Here is a 21,392-nt window from a genome sequence, read left to right as displayed (position 1 = left end):
ATGCACTTATGAAGGATTCTCCCAAAATAACTAAAGAACCATTTCAAAGGGAAGGGTATAGGAGACTTGCCATCTTCCAGCCTCCCTACTTTTGTGTCAAGGTATTATTTCTATCTCATTTTTGTATTTTTTAGTAATTATTCATGTGCTTCGTGGAAAGGACCCTTCCGATTATGAGAGTAGAAGAACCCTACAACGATCTGTGGTTTTCAAAAGAAAGTGTGAGCTCACAGAGTTTACTATGTGTTAAACTACCATATCACGTGCCTTCAAGTCTTGTCTGTAAAACCCCTTATCTGTGAATTTTTTAAGGAATATAATGTATCCTTTTCTTTCAAAAACTATAAGTTTTTTTCAAATTTGACAAAATAGTATCCTTCTATATATAGATTTCTGTAAGTTTCAAGAACTTTAAATACCCTTTTGGTAAACTCACATGATAGGTTACATTTTTCTTAAGTGACCTCCCCGAGAGTGTGAGCCAACATCTTTTGCTAGCACAAGAAGAGCGGTGAAAGTAGTTCTTCAATAGAGGACAACAATGTCAACATTCAGAGTTCATCACTGTGCAAGTGTAATAAGAAGTGACATGATGATAGTGATCAGCTCGGGGTTATGCACTTATGAAGGATTCTCCCAAAAAAACTAAAGAACCATTTCAAAGGTAAGGGGATAGGAGACTCCATCTTCCAGCCTCCCTACTTTTGTGTCAAGGTATGTTGACCGCTGGGTCAACAACACAACATAACTCAAGTTTCGTACCAAAGTCTTATCTTTTGCGAGTTATGAAATGCTGCGGATTATGGCTATAAACGTCATTTGTAATGAGTAGTTATTCTAGTTTCAGAAGCCGGGGTGCAATGGCACTTCCAGATTGTAAATACAAAGCCATTTGATCCTTTCAACCCCATTTTTGGTTAAACCTAAGGTAGACTTAGTATATAAGGTACCTAGGTTATTTTGTAAAGAGAAATTTTAATCATAATCAAAACTGAGCGTTGCCGTCTACTATGTGTGAGAGAGAAAGAGAGTGAGCATGAGCTTCATCCTCTCGCTACGCGACAACGCCAAGCATTCCACGCGAGAAGAAGCGCACACGTCGACGCATCTACGAGCTATTTGTGGCCGTAAGTGTATCAAACGATGTCTGTTTTCTGCATTCTAGTAGTCTATAGAATTGTGGCGAAATAAGCTACGCATAGGTACTCATAAATTTCAGTTTCCGGCACTTTCAAATTTCGGCTCTGTCATCCTACGCGTTTTTCGCATATGGGTTTAGAGTGAGGGTTTTGAGTGTAGAAGCTTAGGGGTAGGTGTATCCTAGTGAGGGGATGGTGTTCCTTAAGTTTCCTACGAATCTAGAATGATTAGGTGAGTTACCTTCCGCATGTGTGTATGTGGCTAGGTGGTGTAGTTGAGAGCAGTGAGGTTCTTGATTGTGGTTTAGTTGGCCTTCCAGAGTGTTGTATGTGTAGGACGGTCTCACCCTAACAAGCTTAAGAGATTTCCTCCGTGTGCCTATCGTGTCATCTGTGTCCTCGATTGACATTATATTGATCTAGGTAGTGTTTGCATGCACTTCATGGGTGTGTGAGTCGCTCCCGTCCAACAAGGTATTATTTCTATCTTATTTTTTTATTTTTTAGTAATTATTCATGTGCTTCATGGAAAGGACCCTTCCAATTATGAGACAAATTGAATGCATTTATAGATCCAGAAAGTGAGGATGTACCTTGCCTAGATAGATATATTCTCATTTATATAATTCTCCGCAATGTTGTCTGTCATAAAATCTAATATCTAACCAACCCAAATGATTTTCTCATATTAAATTGATCACTTAATGTAGGAGAATAAACGGGAACAAGTGTTAAGATATAGATATGTGCTTATAGATCTATCTCAACATGGGGCCAATAGTAAAGGGGCCCAAATGGGAGATGGTCTATCAAGAGCAAGGCTAACCAATGGAGCATAAGACCTTACGGTTAGCTTCATTGAAGACCTCCAAAAATGTGTGTAAAAGTCCTTTGACCTTAGGTAAGCTAGGGCTGAGCTTGAGGTGGGAACCCGGCCCAAACTCGAGGTGCTTGTCGTGCTTAAGGTGCTTGTCATGCTTGAGGTGCTTGATTAAGATGCTTGAGGTTCTTGACTGGCTCCATGCTTGAGGTGCTTGACTTGGTGCATGATTAAGGTGCTTGAAGTGCCTTGAGAAGCTTTCCTGAGATGCTTGTGGGAACACCCCCTACTTCAAGTGCTTAGTCATGCTTGATGACTAAGGGGCTTGCTCATCCAAAGTCAAAAAGATCCCTACAAGGAGGGGGGCGAGCCTACAAGGGGGGGGGATGAGAGAGAACACACACACACACACACAAGGGAAGCCCTAGCTTGAAGAGGCAGCAAGGACACTTGTCAAGTTCCTCCTCATGTTGCCCTCATGGTGTGCCTGAAACCTATTGGTTGGCCACCCACGGGGTCCAATGATAATAAAGGATATTTAATTAATTGATTTTGCATTTATCAAGTCCTCTCTCTCAAAGGGGAAAGGGGGACACTTGTCCCAAGGCTATCCCTGTTGCTTGTAATGGCTCCTGCTTGTGATTGGCTAGGCCTGGAGGGGTCCAATGAGCTTCAAGCATGAGCTACAAGGGGGGGTCGACCCAAGCAAGCTAGGGGGGTGCTTAGGGGGTATACTCACCCACACACACTCACAAACACTCTCATTGTGTACTATCCAAAGTGCAAGAGCTCCCTCTCTTTCTCCAAGCAAGTAGAGGTTGAGAGTCTACACCAACACTCTTGGCTATGGAGTGCAAATCCATCCAAGATCCATGCTTCAATGCTTGAGCTTGCCATCGATTTCTTCTTCGTTACTATGCTATTATGTATGCTAGCACAAGAGTTATGATAAGTGAGGAACTAGCTCTTTCTCGTATGAAATGTTTCTTCTTCCTCTTCTCTACCCTCATTCCCTACTAGCTCTCTCCATCTTCGAAGGTGTTTGAGGTCTTGGGACTAAGGCTTGGTATAGTAAAGCTTTCTTCAAGTTTAGGTTATGCTATGATGATGATGCATGAAGCTTTCCATCTTCATTGCGTCACCTAGGTCACAAGGAACACAAAGAATGTATTGTAACAAGTCTCCCTTTATGGGAGAAATCATAATACAAATGCCTATTGGAGGGGGGACCGGCTCCACATAAATCCGGTCCTCAACTGTTGTCATGTTCTCTAAATTCTCTCTCTTGCAAAAGTATTGTCTATGCCAAGTTAACTCATTGCTATGATTATGTTGCTATCTTCAATTATGTCAACCCGCTATGCTCACAAAATCATTTCTTGAAAGTAATCTCATTAAATTCCGCTACTCTCAAATTGAATAGGCAAATTCCATTACATTGGTATCAGAGCATTTGGTTTCTCTTTTCTTGCTTAAGAAGAGAGGTCCTTAAGTAGCCTATAAATGGTTGATGTTGTTAATTATAATAGAGTAAGTGGAACTGGGATCTAATATCGGTTTTGTTAAGCCCACTATGTGGGGGATGGTGCACACCTCGGGAGCTTTGGACTTAATAATGGAGTCATTTTAGACTTGCCTACGGCTTTACCATTATTGAGCCATAAGAAGTCCGAAAGGAGCTAGCCCTTGGCAACTCTGCTATGTTAGACCTACTCCTCTACTCTCTATAATTAACCACTTTGAGCCGTGGGTGTAGATACTTAAGAGCCGATTTTCAAAGGCTAAGAGGAGTGGCAAATAAGGTTTTGTATTGCCAAAGCATAAATTTTGTTAACACGGCTGACAATAATCAAGAGAGTAGAATGAACATTGATAGCTTTGATTTTGCACATGAAGGTGCTAATGATGATGCTCCCATGTTTGTGAATTATCTCGTCACTAGGTTGCAACAAGCTATGGCCAACCCTGTTTTGCAAGCCGAAGTTACTCAACAACTTCGTGCTTATGGAATTTCCCTTCCTCTCCCAGAGGAGAGAGAGCTAAGGAGGCCTCTTGAAGAGACCCCCAAAAGAAGACTCTCTCCCATTCGAGAAGAGGAATCCAAACAGAAAGAAAGCAATGACAGTCTAAGTTCTTCTGAAGATGTGGCTCCACGAAGACGGCGGTCTAGACGATCGCCTACTCCTCCCAAGAGGAAAAGAGCAACCCATAGTCCTTCTCCTCATCACTCTGAAAGGCAAGAGAGGAAACAAAGGAAGAAAAGGGCTAGGAAGAGGTCACCCTCTTCTCCTTCTTCTTCTTCACCTTACTCCTCTTCCGATGAAAGTTATGGCTATTCTCCTAGAGAATACAAGAGAGGAGGACATCGCAAATCATTTCCTGCATGGCGAAGGTCACAAAAGCTAAAGAAGTTCAAGGAGGGAGGAAAGAGTATCTCTTTTCTCACCTATGATGGAACCTTTGGTGCTACCGACAAAGTGTTGGCCTTCATCCAGCAATTTGATGCGGCCTTTGGGGACGAGGGCTTCACAGAGTCCTCCAAGCTACGCCATGTAGCTATGCACTTCCAAAAATCAGCTCGTCAATGGTGGCCGAGCCTTCGTGGCAATGGAGAAGCCCCAAAGACATGGAAAACTCTACGAGTTTCCATCATGAAGAAATTTCTTCCAAGTGATACTAAAGATAAAGTTCTTACCGAATGGCGCGGCTTGAAGCTTCTCTCTCATGAGTCTATCAACAAGTATGTAGACAAGTTTTGGGATTTACATCTCAAAGCTACTGTCTTTCAAAAGATAGACTTTGCCGAGCAAAGAGAACAATTCTGTGCGGGATTACCTGAAGAGATGGCCGAATACATCAACTCTCAACAGCCCGGTACTATTACCGAAGTAATCCACAACACCATGGTTGCTTCACGCATCAATTTCCATCAAGGGGCTAGACGTAATGTCAAGCCCATGGAAAACAAAGATAAAAATGATACAAAGGGGAAATCCAATGCTCAAAATAATTCCCAAGGCACTTCCAACAACAACAATCGGTCCAAGGAGAAGGGAGTTTACAAAGGTAAGAACAAACTCTCTCCTGAAGAGCTTGAAGCTTTTCTCAAGGACCATAAGTGTTTCAAGTGTGGGGAGCAAGGACATGGCTATCGTTCTTACCCCAAGAAGAATACTCGCAATGAGACTCCTAGGGATTCCACCATCGAAGCTCCAAAAGAGGATTCTCATTGCAAAGGATCATCACTTTCCTATGCATGGGGAAAGGTAAGAGAGCATGATGCCTTCATCTTGTTTGACCCAGGCTCTACTCTGAACTTCATATCAGTAGACTTGGCCACCAAGTTGGGCATTCAAGCTTTTGAGATGGGAGATATAGTACTAGCTAATGCACCTTTCAAGGGACAACAAGCCTCCGTTACTCCCTTGATTGGGAAGTTGAGGCTTCATGTCCAAAGCTATGTCAACAAAGAAGACTTCTTCATCTCTCCTCTCCAACATCAGGATGTTATCCTAGGGGCACCATGGTTTGATCGCATGGCTGCCAACATGAAGTTCCCTGAAAGGAGAATTTACTTCACCTACAGGGGAAAGAACATGTATATAGATGCTAGTGAGCGTGGTCGCACTATTCCACTTGTAAATCCTCTTTCTTTTGATAAATCAATGAAGATCTCAGTTTCTACGTACATGATTTATGTCAAAGAGTCTCTAAAAGCTAATAATGTTTCATCAAATGAAAATGATAGGAATCAAGAAGAGTTAGACTTGTCTACTTTAAGGATTCCAAGATGTGTTCATCGATGATATCCCTATGGACCTACCTCCAAAACGAGGGGATGATGACCATCGTATTGAGCTCCTTCCAGGAAGCTCACCGCCTAACAAACCTCCTTATCGAGTCTCACAAGCTCAACAAGAGGAGATTATGAGGCAAGTACAGGAATTGGTAGACAAAGGGATGGTGAGGCCTAGTTCCTCTCCCTTTTGTTCTCCAGTCCTTTTAGTGCAAAAGAAAGATGGTACATACCGTATGTGTGTAGACTATCAAGCACTAAACCATATCACTATCAAAAAAAGATTTCCCGTGCCTCAGGTAGAAGATCTGTTTGATAAGCTACAAGGCTCTACCTACTTCAGTAGGATTGACCTTAAGAGTGGCTATCATCAAATAAGGATAGTGGATGAAGATATCCTAAAGACCGCGTTTCGCACAACATTTCTTCTTTATGAATATCTAGTCATGTCTTTTGGCTTGACTAATGCACCAGCTACTTTCAATCGTCTCATGGAGAAAATTTTTAGACCATATCGTAAATTCACTAGAGTGTTCTTTGATGATATCATCATCTACTCCAAGTCTTTGGAGGAACATAAGCAACATCTCCAAGTGATTTTTCAAGCCTTGAGGGAGAACAAACTTTTTCTCAACCAAAAGAAAATTGAATTCTTCCTTCAAGAGATTCAATATCTAGGTCATATTATCTCTCACGATGGTATTCGTATGGATCCATCAAAGTTAGAGGTAATAAAATCATGGCCTAGCCCAAGGAATCTACATGAGCTAAGAAGCTTTATTGGTATGTGTGCATACTATAGACGCTTCATAGAAAAATTTTCTCAAGTAGCAGGACCACTACACGACTTAACAAAGAAGAACGTTAAGTTTGTATGGACTGCTAAGGAGAAAAATGCTTTTGAAAAACTCAAAGAGAAGCTTACTTCCCAACCAGTCTTCGTGCTTCCGGATCTCTCAAATCCATTTGAGGTCCAATGTGATGCGTGTGGTGATTGCCTTGGAGCGGTTTTGCTTCAAGAAGGGCATGCCATAGCATATGAGAGCCGAAGGCTCAGTAGTGATGAACGAGTCTTGGGCATTTATGAGAAAGAGCTTTTAGCTGTTCTACATGCCCTAGACACATGGAAGCACTACCTATTGGGGACTCCATTTATCCTACAAACCGACCACCAAAGTCTCAAGTATTTCATGACACAAACCAAGCTTTTCGACAAACAAATGAGGTGGGCAAATTTTCTTTCGCAATTTAATTTCCATATTGCTCACATAGCTGGTAAGCACAATCAAGTTGCCGATGCACTTTCACGACGACCAAAAGTTAATGCGGTGTCTATAGCTACTCACAATGATCTATCCTCTATGATAGATGAGTATGCTACTGACCGTGACTTTAGAGACATAATGTCAGCCCTTGCTTTGGGGAAGAAAGAGGAACCATTCACCTTGCAGGATGGTTATCTTCTCCACGGCAATAGGCTATGTGTTACCCATTCCCTTCGTGAGAAGGTTATGTATGAATCCCATTCTCCTCCATATGCAGGGCATAGAGGTATTCAACCTACTCTCCGAGGAGTAGAGACGTATTTCTATTGGCCTACCATGAAAGTGGACATACAAGAGTATGTTTCAAAATGTGTAGTATGCCAAAAGACCAAGCATGATAGAGGGAAGAAACCTGGATTACTCCAGCCATTGCCTATTCCAAATTCGCCATGGGAGAGTATATCCATGGATTTTATCTTTGGATTACCCAAGTCTATCCATGGGAATACAGGAATATGGACAATAGTCGACAGGTTTAGCACGCAAGCACATTTTATTCCTGTCAAAAAGACTATTAAGGCACATCCAATGGCAACTCTCTTCATATCTCAGATTTTCAAGCACCATGGATTACCCACATCCATCATGTCAGATAGAGATCCTAGAACGACCAGTAATTTTTGGAAAGGTCTTTGAAAATCTAGGAACAAGATTGAATTTCTCTTCGGCCTATCACCCACAAACGGATGGCCAAAGTGAGATAGCCAATCTTACGATACTCGATCTACTCAAGACTTATGTTACCAAAGTAGATCAACGCTCACAATGGGAAAAGTATTTACCTCTAGTAGAGTATGCCTACAATAATACTATCCATACTTCTACGGGGAAAGCACCTTTCGAGATCATAGAGGGAAGACCTAAAAGTCCCTTGCTACTCAAAGTACATGGGAAGATCTTCGCCGCCGATGAGTATAGCCGTGACCTACAAGAATCTTTTCAAAAGATTAGGGAGGCTATAGCCATCTCTCAACAAAGGCAAAAAGCTTCCACTGATCAGCACAGAAGAGCCTTAATGTTCAAAGAAAATGATTGGGTCTTACTCAAGTTTCCTAAGGCTCGATTAAGGCAAACGACGGGCAAAAATCCTACAGGCCATCAAAAGTATTATGCTAAACTAGCAAAAAGATACTATGGTCCTTTCCAAATCTTGAAGCCCATCAATGGGACGGCTTATCAACTCAAGTTGCCCAACCATTGGCTTATACACAATGCCTTTCATGTAAGCCTACTTAAGCCCTACAAAGGAGATCCACCAACTGAACCAATTATTGAAGACCCTCCCGAAGTTGTAGACCAAGAAGAGGTGCTACAACCCGAAGCTGTCCTTCGGCATGAAGACAAGGTACTACGACATGGTAAGATAATCCGACGGTATCTTATTAAGTTCAAAAATTATCCTTTTGAAGATGCTAGATGGATGCAAGGAGTACAACCTAAGGATAGTATGAACCTTGTCAATGCTTACAATGCTACATTAGAGTAAGCAAATGTACAAATTTCTTTTATATGACTCATGTTTTTGTCTTATAAGACTAGTCCTCTTTTTAATTGTGCACAAATTTAACTACTATGCTTTCTTAGAATCATGTTTGTGACGACGATGTCTCTCAAACACCAAGTAGAATTTGTCACTCTACTTTGGGAGAATGAAATGGACTAAAGAGCAGACATGCTTGAGGTCTCCCAAGCACCAAATGGATTAGTCATCCATCTTGGAAATATGTCGTAGGGTAAAAAAGGGATCCTCTACCCGCTAAGTACGATTGACTAATGACTAAGGCTTTATCTCTTCTACCTCATAGTCGAGGACGACTATGATTTCAAGAGAGAGGTAATGTCATAAAATCTAATATCTAACCAACCCAAATGATTTTCTCATATTAAATTGATCACTTAATGTGGCAGAATAAATGGGAATTAGTGTTAAGATATAGATATGTGCTTATAGATCTATCTCAACACGGGGCCAATAGTAAAGGGGCCCAAATGGGAGATGGTCTATCAAGATCAAGGCTAACCAATGGAGCATAAGACCTTAGGGTTAGCTTCATTAAAGACCTCCAATAATGTGTGTAAAAGTCCTTTGACCTTAGGTAAGCTAGGGCTGAGCTTGAGGTGGAAATCCGGCCCAAACTCGAGGTGCTTGTCGTGCTTGTCCTGCTTGAGGTGCTTGTCATGCTTGAGGTGCTTGATTAAGATGCTTGAGGTGCTTGACTGGCTCCATGCTTGAGGTGCTTGACTTGGTGCATGATTAAGGTGCTTGAAGTGCCTTGAGAAGCTTGTTGGAACACCCCCTACTTCAAGTGCATAGTCATGCTTGATGACTAAGGGGCTTTCTCATCCAAAGTCGAAAATATCCCTACAAGGAGGGGGGAGAGCCTACAAGGGGGGGGGGGGGATGAGAGAGAACACACACACACACACACACACACACACACACACACACACACACACACACACACACACACACACACACACACGCACAAGGGAAGCCCCAGCTTGAAGAGGCAGCAAGGACACTTGTCAAGTTCCTCCTCATGTTTCCCTCATGGTGTGCCTAAAACCTATTGGTTGGCCACCCAAGGGGTCCAATGATAAATAAGGATATTTAATTAATTGATTTTGCATTTATCAAGTCCTCTCTCTCAAAGGGGAAAGGGGGACACTTGTCCCAAGGCTATCCCTGTTGCTTGTAATGGCTCCTGCTTGTGATTGGCTAAGCCTGGAGGGGTCCAATGAGCTTCAAGCATGAGCTACAAGGGGGGGTCGACCCAAGAAAGCTAGGGGGGTGCTTAGGGGGTATACTCACCCACACACACTCAAAAACACTCTCATTGTGTACTATGCAAAGTGCAAGAGCTCCCTCTCTTTCTCCAAGCAAGTAGAGGTTGAGAGCCTACACCAACACTCTTGGCTATGGAGTGCAAATCCATCCAAGAGCCATGCTTTAATGCTTGAGCTTGCCATCTATTTCTTCTTCATTACTATTATGTATTCTAGCACAAGAGTTATGATAAGTGAGGAACTAGCTCTTTCTCGTATGAAATGTTTCTTCTTCCTCTTCTCTACCCTCATTCCCTACTAGCTCTCTCCACCTTCGAAGGTGTTTGAGGTCTTAGGACTCAGGCTTGGTATAGTTAAAGCTTTCTTCAAGTTTAGGTTATGCTATGATGATGATGCACGAAGCTTTCCATCTTCATTGCGTCACCTAGGTCACAAGGAACACAAAGAATGTATTGTAACAAGTCTCCCTTTATGGGAGAAATCATAATACAAATGCCTATTGGAGGGGGGACCGGCTCCACATAAATCCGGTCCTCAACTGTTGTCATGTTCTCTAAATTCTCTCTCTTGCAAGAGTATTGTCTATGCCAAGTTAACTAATTGCTATGATTATGTTGCTATCTTCAATTATGTCAACCCGCTATGCTCACAAAATCATTTCTTGAAAGTACTCTCATTAAATTCCTCTACTCTCAAATTGAATAGGCAAATTCCATTACACTGTCTAGATTGCCAAAAAGGCTAAAGTGATTGAACTGGGCAGTGGATTTGTCCAAGGTGTAATGTAGAAGGCAAATCAAGAAATCACTTGTTCTTTGCTTGTCATGTGCACATCTAACCCTATGTGCATGTGAACAATTCTAACTCCTACTTCTAGGGTTTGGAATAGCCTAGGAAGTATTCTAGAACCCTGTGAGACTGTATGTTGGACGTGCATGTCCAAACATTTAGAGTAGTTTCATACCCTCTGATTGCACAACCCATTAGCACCAAGCATTAGCATTCCACCCCGTGTGAACCGCCTCTTATGAGACATTCATATTATAAGTGACATTTGGGATTTTTAAAAATCCTAAGGCTGCTCGACCCTTCTCTTTGGTGGTACATAAGCAAGACAATGGGTGTTAGAGAAATCAATATTAAGTAGAAGGATAAATCACAATTTGTACCCACAATGCGTATAGTACCTGTACCCTCAACATCAACGTTTTTAGTATCTACATCCATCATTTTTTTTCAAGCATCAGCCCATCAACACTTTTGCCCCAATCCATTGCCTCTTGTAGTAGATGCTCCAGCATTTTCATCCCGAATTCAACCGTCAGATCAATCATCAGCATAGTAGATCAATATCTAAACAAACCAACATTTTTCGTGCGGTGTGCTTGAGAAACCACAAAAAGTGATTCTTGTTTGGAATGTCGCCTCTTGGAATGCATTGGTTGTAGGATGTTTGTAATGAGAGCAAGGCCAGAAAGCTCTATACTCTTTTCAATAGATGCAAAGTGAGGGCCTCTCTCCAGATGCAATCACCTATGCATGCATCTTAAAGGCATGTGGCTCTACATAAGATGCTGATATGGGCACAAAATTTCAGGCTGATATTGTTAGTAAAGGGTATTTGTTGAGAAAATATATCATGCTTGTCATTTCCTTGGTTGATATGTATGCCAAATGTGGCTTGCTGGATAACGCACAAAAAATGTTTGAGGAGCTTCCAATCTGGAATGTTTCTTCTTGGAATGCACTAATTACGGGATGTGCGCAACAAGAGTAGGGCTAAAAAGCTCTAGATTGTTTTCACTGGACGCAAAGCATGTGAATCTCTCCCTAGATTTTAAACGGATTGTGTGCACGTGTCAGCTCTATATAGTGCCCTATTTTACGCCTATGCACCAACAAATCTATTGGCATCTCGAGAATCACAGAATTTGCTCCACTCCACTTCTCATAGCAACTAAAGGTTTTGTTCTCTTTCTTACCAAAGGTCTCCAAATCTCTTGAAATATTTTTTTGGGGAAGGGTACATAAAGGTGGCATATGTGTACATATACTTTGGAGTAAACATAGAGAGTCAAAGACACATTGTGAGAATTCACTGTGGATATGGGCACCCAAAACTGGATCTTGCAATTGGTTTGCAGAGATTTCCTCTATCCATGAGAGCATGAGCAAAAGGGAGCAAGCCATAATTTTCCTTTAGTGTGCTCTAGAGTATCTATAGAGCCTCCATGGGCATCATAATGCAGTTGGAGGTATAGAAGGAAAATGTATGCCAAATGTAGTGCTCTCGAGAAAGCACAAAAAATGCTTCTTGTCAAGAATGTCACCTCTTGGAAGCATTGACTACCAGATGTGCGAACAAGAGCAAGGCATGAAAGCTCTAGTGTTTTTTTAGCATATGCAAAGCGAGGGCTCTCTCCAGATTCAATCACCTACGCATGCATCTTGCAGGCATGTTGCTCTATGCAAGATGTTGATATGTGCAAAAAAATTCAAGTTGATACTATTAGTTAGGGGTAGTTGTTGAAGAAATATTTTGTGCTTGGCACTGCCTTGGTCAATATGTATGCCAAATCTAGCTTGCTTGAGAAAGCACAAAAAGCGCTTGAGGAGCTTTCTATCTAGAATGTCGCCTCTTGGAATGCATTGATTGCGGGATGTGCAAATCAAGAATAGGGCTAGAAAGCTCTAGAATGTGGATGCAAAGCACGTGTACCTCTCTCCAAGTTTTGTATGAAGTGCATGCACACATCAGTTCTATATAGTTCTCTATCTGCACATCAGCGAATCCATCAGCATCGCATCACACAATCTTCTCCTCTCAACCTCTCATAGCAATTGAAGGTTTTTTTCTCTTTCTTACCGAAAGTCTCCAGATCTCTTGAATTTTTTGTTTGAGAATGCATTGACTGCAGGATATGTGCAACAAGAGCAGGGCAAAAAATCTCTAGGCCATTTTCAGCATATGCAAAACAAGTATATCTCTTTAAATTAAGTAACCTAAACTTTCATCTTCATGGTTTGTTGCTAGGCAGAACCTGATGGAGTGCTATAGAAGTTTGATACCCAGTTTGATCTTACCAAGAAAGCTCTGAACTCTTTCTTTGATGTAACACAAAAACACCTCATCAAAATCGTTTCTTGTGTCATTTCGTAGAGTGTGTTGATTGTAGCACATGCAAGTGCTCAAAGAAGAATTTGTACCAGGTTAGGAGTATAAAGAGTGAGCTCTTGAATAGCAAGCTACTCGAAAAAGACAGTTGGAACATGTTGTTGGAAAAGGATGTCATTATTTTTGTTCAATATGTATACCAGATGCAGTTCCCTCACGAAAGCACAAGAAGTTGTTGATGGGAACCTTCACAATGCCGTCTCTTGGAGTGTGTTGATCTCTGGATATGTCCAACGTGACTATGAAAAGGAATGTCTAGGCTATTTTTACTAGTTATGAAGGGAAGGCCTTTCTCTAAATGCAACCACCATGCCATCATCTGATCATCCTCCCGTTTGTTTATCTCTTTGAAAGCTTATAGCATTACACAAGACCTGCACACGGATGAGAATCCATGATGAGATTGCAAGATATACCAATGGGAGCGGGCATAAAGCATGTCAGGAAGCTCATTTCCAAAGATTTAGCCCACATCATTGTGTTGGTTAGGCGAATTGACAACTGAATGTCAAAACAAAAGGTATGTAAAATATTCTAAATTCCTACCAACCATTAGTAAGGACACAATGAAACAAAAACACACTAAAAATTGCATGCTACCATGGGAATGGCACGTTTCCACGTATTATAAAATTGGGGAGGATATGTAAACTCCTTCGTGCAAGGAGACTTTCTTGTTCTCTTTTTTTTTTCAAACATAAAAAGGTGAACATTTTTCAAACGATCCGTATAATCAATTTATATCAATTCTAACATTTCTCATGGTTCTTTTGTGAGGTACACTTATCAAAATTGGGACTGCGTGATCATAATGTATAAATAAAATTAACAATAGAAAAACAAGGGAACATGTGTTCATGAAAGGTAACATGCTCTCTCTCTCTCTCTCTCTCTCTCTCTCTCTCTCTCTCTCTCTCTCTCTCTCTCTCTCTCTCTCTCTCTCTCTCTCTCTCTCTCTCTCTCTCTCTCTCTCTCTCTCTCCCCAAGGATGTATTCTCTTGTTCAATCTTCAAATAACACAACCACACTTACACAAATGGCAAGAATGAACACAACAGTGTGAGATTGAATCAAAGAGTTAATACAATCTAAAATCTAAGGACAAATTTAGTCAAATCAAGATTGAGACATGTTGATGATCGAGTTGTAAACACATCACCATGTCAACTTGAGGTAGCAAGATTTGAGGAAAATGGAGCACAAGCTCTCTCTCTCTCTCTCTCTCTCTCTCTCACTCTCTACCCACATGCACCTGACGTTTGTCCTTGTAACTACAATGCTTTGTTAGTTGCATTTGTATTGAGTTGAAGTGAGTTTGAGACACCCTTAGAATCACTTCCATTTGATACAGATGCAACTAGCGAAGCACTCTAGTTCCAAGACAAACAATAGTTGCATGAGAGAGAGAGAGATAGAGATCTTACTGGAAGACAACAAGGAGCCTCCATTCTCCTAGAGAGCCTCCATCAGTATACAATGTGTGTTTCTGCAAATCTCCTCTTATTTTAAATGGGTCCTATGTTCGTTGTGCATATGTAAATTCAGTTAGGATTGCAAATTTAGGCCATTTTGCTCCCCTCCACTATGAAAATCTCTAATTTTTTACCGCGGTCTTTTATCACGTTTTGTAGAAAGATCCAAAATTAGATGGAGAGGGAAGAGAGAGGAGGACGAAGATTGCATTTCAAATAAGACTTGGAATATTTTTGTGATTATTATCAAAAAATCTACCACTAATATTGCCGCTACTATTACCGCGTTTATTCTCGAAGCACGATTTAGTGCCTAAAAATTCAAATTCTTGCTTAAACATCCCCTCCCCCCCCAACAAATTTTGGTGTTTCCCTCCTCTTAATAAAAATGTAAGAACATTATATGAAATTTTCAAGTTTAAAAAAAGAGATATGAAAACATGGAAGAATAGTTAGCTATGTAGGATTACACTTGGTTATAACTAAAGTACTAATATTAATTAACATAATTAGCATGTTTCACAAAATTAGAGAGATGAATGGATGACACGACCATAAAATTTTATAACTTAAAGTATGAAAAATGTTCATGAATCATCTTCCAAAAGATCCCTACAAGAAGCATCATCCAATTCTAATGCCATGGCTCCTTAATCGATAAAGAGAGAAACGGATTTGTCATTTGTGGATGCGTTGGCTTCATCATCTTTGAGTTTGTCATCCTCCATCTCATTATCTTCATTATCATGACAATCATCCTTGCTAAGGCTTGCGGCCACCAAACTTGATTCATTGACCTCCCTCTCCTTTGTCTCCTCTTCATTCAAAGTAGGAGGTGCAAGAGGGTCGAAGATGGTCTCCACTTCATAAGTAGGAAAAATGGTTCTCCCCCAAGGTGTTAAATGAATTATGAACCAACGTTTTGATTGGTGGATTTCTATGATATAGATGACCTATAGAAGAGAATCTCAAAGTGAGTAACATTGGTATAATTAATGTTACAAACAAATAAGAGTAGAAAAGTTAGTCACTCACCTGCTCACAATTGCGTGGCAAAACTAAATTTTCATACCTCTCTATGTGATGCACACTAGAGTCCACCATGTAGAGGCCATTATCATGTCGTCTAGACACAATTGCAAACCACTTGCACTCAAAGATAAAGGTGTGAAAGGTTCTAAAATTAATCTTTAGTATCCTTTCAATAGTTCCACAATATCTGGCTTCATCACCATCTATGTCAAAGTTACCCATGATGCCATAGTCCATGGTGGTTCTACGCTCTTCAATGTGATGTGTACGAAGGTGATGACCCTTTGACCACATAGAGTTAAGGAAAAGGCACTAATAAATAGGAAAATATCTTTGATCAATTACAAAGCCTTTGGTTATACAATATGTTCTAGGTCTATGAGTACTCTACCTTTGGTACACAGCCTCGAGCATACTCCCATTCTTTGTCGGTGATTTCTTCTCCATGGACATTTGCTTCGGTCATTCTCTCATGAATCCACTCCGTTGGCGAATGTGTGCGGTCTAGCTGGGAAGGTGCAAAACCTCTGGCTGTGAGAGTTCGTGATGAGAGTCACAAACACTTTGTGAAAAAGAGTTTGTGGAGAATCACCAACCCTCTTTCTAAGGGTGATAGAAAATCTAAGAGCATTTGTGATAGCAAAGTCACAAACCCTCTTTCCTATCATGCTTGGAGTCTGCTTGTTTTTGTAGTAGAGATTATGATGAGAGGATCACCAAATCACATTTAATTTTACTTTACAAGACCATTTAAAAAACACTAAAGTTTCATCCATGAAACCTCAATGCTCATACAAGCACATTTCTCAATCGAAACCCAAACCTCTTTCATGGTATAAGGTAGCATCGCCCCCAATTACATAGTCGTAACATCAAACAGTTGAAAGGAATGCTCGAGCTTCCACCTTTACGAAGAACATTTTCTGATTTTGCAGAGATTTATGAGATTCTAAAGTGAAGCCCAAACACCATTTTGATAAGGGGAAACCCTAATTCACTCTCTCAAAAGCTCAAATACAAGATTGCGAAGAGGCGGGACTGCAACACACATAGAATGGGCAACCATGGAAGCTATTGAATAGTAGAGAAAAATTGCAGGTTTTTTCTGTAAAAAGCAGCCCTCTCTCTTACCCATGGCATTTTCAGCTGATGTGTCAATGTTTAGGCCATTTTTCCATTTTTGGACCCAAACTAGGCCATTTTAAACTCATTTTTTATGCGAAAAATCCCGAACGGAGTCAAAAAAATCCCTAAATTTGTGGGATCACTTGTATAAGCATAAAAAGCATAGATAAGCATCATTTTCCATCAATATACCATTTTGGGTCAGTTTCCATGCAATCTTGCAACGGCGCCTGTTGGCTGCTATTTTTGGGAATTTTTGTCCGCATCAATCTTTAAAGGTGAGATGAGTGTGCCGCTATGAAACACTTGGAATATATACATTGTAAAACCAAATTAAGAATATTATCAAGTGGAAAAGCATGAAAATATGCCACATCCAGGGCCACGACTGCCTAGATAGGTATGTACATGATAATGACCGCGGTAGACTCTTCAACATATATCATAATATGTACATGATTTCTTTTATTTGCATACGTCGAGAAGTGTCAAGAGTGAGGTGAATGTTTTTATTTCACACTATGTACGTGCCATGACACGACATCCACCCCCTCTGAACCTGCACATCCTCCGGTATGTGCCACAACAACATTTGTAGAGCATTAAAACTCATGGTCAGATGCCATATTATCACTTTCATCCTTAGTTTGCATATAGGTTGCTTCATCATCCTCTTCACTTGGTTGTGCAGAAAATGGATCAAAATCCCCTCTTCTTTTGAATAATATAATTCTTTTTCCTTCAATGGGAATTTTCAGTTCTGTCCCATCCAGTTCACGCAAGGTGTAAGTTGCATTTCCATGCACATGTTTGACAACATAAGGACCAAACCATCTCTTTGCAAGCTTCCTTATTGTAGAGTACGGATTTTCAAGGCTACTATCGTACACCAACACCCAATCAGCTTCTTCAATGTCTTTCGGTCTGAGCCTATGCATCTTGTCAAATTTGTCTTTGTTTTTCAGCCTTGCATTCTTTAATCGAGCTTTTGCAAGCTCAATGTCTTCAGGCCTTATTTCTAATTTCCGTATGCACAATGCACGAAGGTCTCCTCTACTCATTCCATCTTTCCATGGCAATACATTCCATGTAAAAGCTACATCTTCAATTGGCATCACGGGTTTTTGACCATACATCAATTCAATAGACATGTAGCCACTGTCTGAACTATGTGTTGTACGGTCAGCCCACAATGCAAATGGTAGTAACCTTGGCCACTCTCCAAGCTTACCTTCACAAGCCTTAGCTAAAGCTTTGATTATTGGAGGATGCCCTCTTTCACTTTTGCCATTTCCCTCTGGGTTATAAGCACAAGTTAAAGCTAGTTTGATGCCCATTCTAGAGAAGAATTACCTTGCTTCATCAGCATTCAATTCTCCTCTATCTGCAGTTATCTTTCCCACACACCCATAGCAACAGATCACATCTTCATGAAGAAATTTACATACAGCTTGTGTACTCTTTGTCCTCAATGCATGCCCTTCAACTTGATTAGACAAATCTTCTCTTGCAAGCACCAAATACCTCATTTACCAAAGTCCCAAATGTTGAGATGTAGAGAGAAAGAGAGAGAGAGACGAGACAAGAGACACACCATATACGCTCCCAAAGACTGATTCATATTGAGGACAAGATACAAATATATAGGTGAAACCAAGTTGAGTAGAGTGAGCCATATATAGATCCAACACCCCCACTCAAACAAAGGTCTCTAGCTTTGGATGAAAAAACCCTTGGGGAGTTCAAGGGAAAAACCCAAGCCCCTATACAATGTGAAAATATGAACCAGCGATGATGATGTGAAAGTGAATTGTGCATCTATGTACAAATATTCAAGTGACTTAGAGATCACAATATGCAAATGTGGAGTGTGCATAGTGCACGGTACCTAAAAGATTACAATGTCATATGTACAAAGCTATTACAATAGCAAAGAAGCTAATCTAGAAAGAGTGAGGTCGAAGCAACTCCAAGCTCCGAGCGCAAGAGGATGAAACGTGACTCGTTGAGGCCTTTGGTCAAAATGTCTGCAATCATCTGGTCACTTGGACAGTGTTCAACCATAATGGTTCCTTTGCGTACTTCATACCTGACATAATGATAATGGACAGCAATGTGCTTTGACTTATTATGTTGAACATAGTCTTTTGCAAGACTAATAGCACTTTGGTTGTCACACCGCAAGGGTGTGCTAGAAAGAGGAGAGTGACCAATATCAACCAGCATTTGTCGAAGCCAAATCAACTCACGAGCTGCAAGTGATGCCGCAACATATTCTGACTCAGTCGTAGAAACTGCAACACAACGTTGTTTCTTGCTAGTCCAAGAAACAAGACAACCATTTATAAAGAAGAAATTTCCACTAGTAGATCGCATAGATAAATGTGAGCTTTCCCAGTCTGCATCTATGTAGCCCAAAAGAGAAAGAGATTGCATAGAATCCGATGTGAGTTGTCGTCGATAGACTAAACCAAAATCTGTAGTGCCTTTCAAGTATTTCAACACACGCTTTGCAGCAGATCAATGCTTAAGAGAAGGACATGCAAGATGTTGTCCAAGATAATTAGCAGCAAACAAAGTATCAGGACGAGTGTTCATGCCAATAAACTGAAGACATCCAATCAAGTTAGCATAAGGTTGATTTGTGACAAGTTGACCGCCATTGTCAGAAGTGTTCTTTGTAGAGCTTGCAAGACAAGGTGTGTTGGCTGAATGTGCAGATTCCATACCAAATTTTTGAATAGTATCTGCAATAAACTTTGACTGTCGAAGGAATAAAATACCTTTTGTACGGGTCCGTTGGATTTGAATGCCAAGACACGAGTGAATCTCTCCAAGATCCACCATATCAAATGCAGAAGACAATAACTTTTTCACTTGCTGAAGAAATCCCAAATCATTGGAAACAAGGATGGTATCATCCACATAAAGAGCAAGAATCACAAAACTGCTACCTTGGCGTTTTATGTATAAGTTGGGGTCTGACGAGCAAGAGATGAATCCTTTAGAGGTGAGAAAAAGATCAAATTTTGTATACCAGGCTCGCGAAGCTTGTTTGAGACCATATAGTGCCTTATGGAGTTGAGCAACAAGGTCTTCTTTACCTGGAATAACAAACCCTTCTGGTTGTTCCATATAAATTTCCTCTTCCAAGTCACCATTAAGAAAAGCAGTTCGCACATCCATTTGATGAGCTTCTAAATCAAATTGAACAGCAAATGCCAATAAAACTCGAACACTTGTAATGCGAACAACTGGTGAAAAAGTCTCTTGATAATCAACACCATCTACTTGGGAATAACCTTTTGCAACTAAATGCGCCTTGAACTTGTCAAAAGATCCATCTGCTTTTACTTTTGTCTTATACACCCACTTACATTTAATAGCTGTACGACCAGGAGGTAATTCAGTTAGTATCCATGTACCTTTAGAGATAAGAGAATCGTACTCTGCTTCCATAGCCTCTTGCCATTGATCCTTTTGTGGTGAAGAGATAGCTTCATCATAAGTAACTGGACCTTCGGAAGTAGAAAAAGCATTGTTAGCAATATCGTCATCATAAACATGACATGAGCCATGTTCAAAATCAATAGGCAGATCAACAAAAATATCAATATCATCATTGGCGACATTCGGAATGGATGGTTGTGAAGATGAAATTTGCTCTATAGGAAGAGTTTCATCTTCTGAAAGAAATGGAAAAGCTTGAAGAGATGATTAAGTATCATCAGAATCATCCATGGAACATGAGCCTCCCATAAGCTGTTCTTTAAAAGTAGCATCACGATTCACAATTACTTTCTTGGAGGAAGGGTCATAGAATTTGTAGCCTTTGGAAGTGTCAGAATATCCAATAAAAATAACTTTAAGACCAGGAGCATCAAGCTTTGTTCGTGTTTCTTTGGGAACATGAATATAAGCAATACATCCAAAGGTTCGAAAATGAGATACAGAAGGAATGTCACCTGTCCATGTTGTGATGGGTATCTTACCAGAGGGTGCAGTAGTAGAAAGATGATTCTGAATAAATACTGCTGTCAAAGTAGCTTCAGCCCAAAAAACACGAGATAAGCCAGAATGAATCAGCATACATCTTACAACATTGAGAATAGTGCGATTCTTTCGTTCAGCAACACCGTTCTGTTGAGGCGAATATGGAATAGTGTGTTCATGATGAATTCCACTATCAGCACAGTAACTCACAAACTCTCGAGAAAAATATTCGCCTCCATTGTAACTACGAAGCTTCTTAAGGCGACGACCAGTTTGAAGTTCCGCAGCCTTGTGGAATTGTTTGAAAACAGATAAGTCTTCATATTTTTGTCTAAGTAGAAATACAGTCGTATACCTTGAGAAATCATCAATGAAAGTAATGAAGTAGTGATATTGTGATCTCGAAGAAGGTAGAGGTCCACATATATCAGTATGAACAAGATCCAATATGTCATGAGAATGAGTTGTATTTGAAAGAGGAAAGGGTTTGCGATTGTGTTTCCCAAGAGCACAAAATTCACAAATTCCCATATGAGGATGGGCTTTTAAGATCCATGCCATGAACAAGATCACGACGTTGAAGATCAAGGAGTTTTGAGAAATCAGCATAACAAAACGGTGATGCCATACTTTGCAATCATGATCACCTGGAGCAGTGACAACATTTGCTACAGCATCGTTGAGAGAGAGTTCAAACAAATTACCATTTCAAGGAGCAGTGGCTATAG

This window comes from Adiantum capillus-veneris, chromosome 9, assembly GCF_014529385.1.
Source record: "Adiantum capillus-veneris isolate H3 chromosome 9, ASM1452938v2, whole genome shotgun sequence".
NCBI lineage: Eukaryota > Viridiplantae > Streptophyta > Polypodiopsida > Polypodiales > Pteridaceae > Adiantum > Adiantum capillus-veneris.
The sequence above is the reverse complement of the archived record's forward strand: the minus strand, read 5'-3'. Positions refer to the sequence as shown.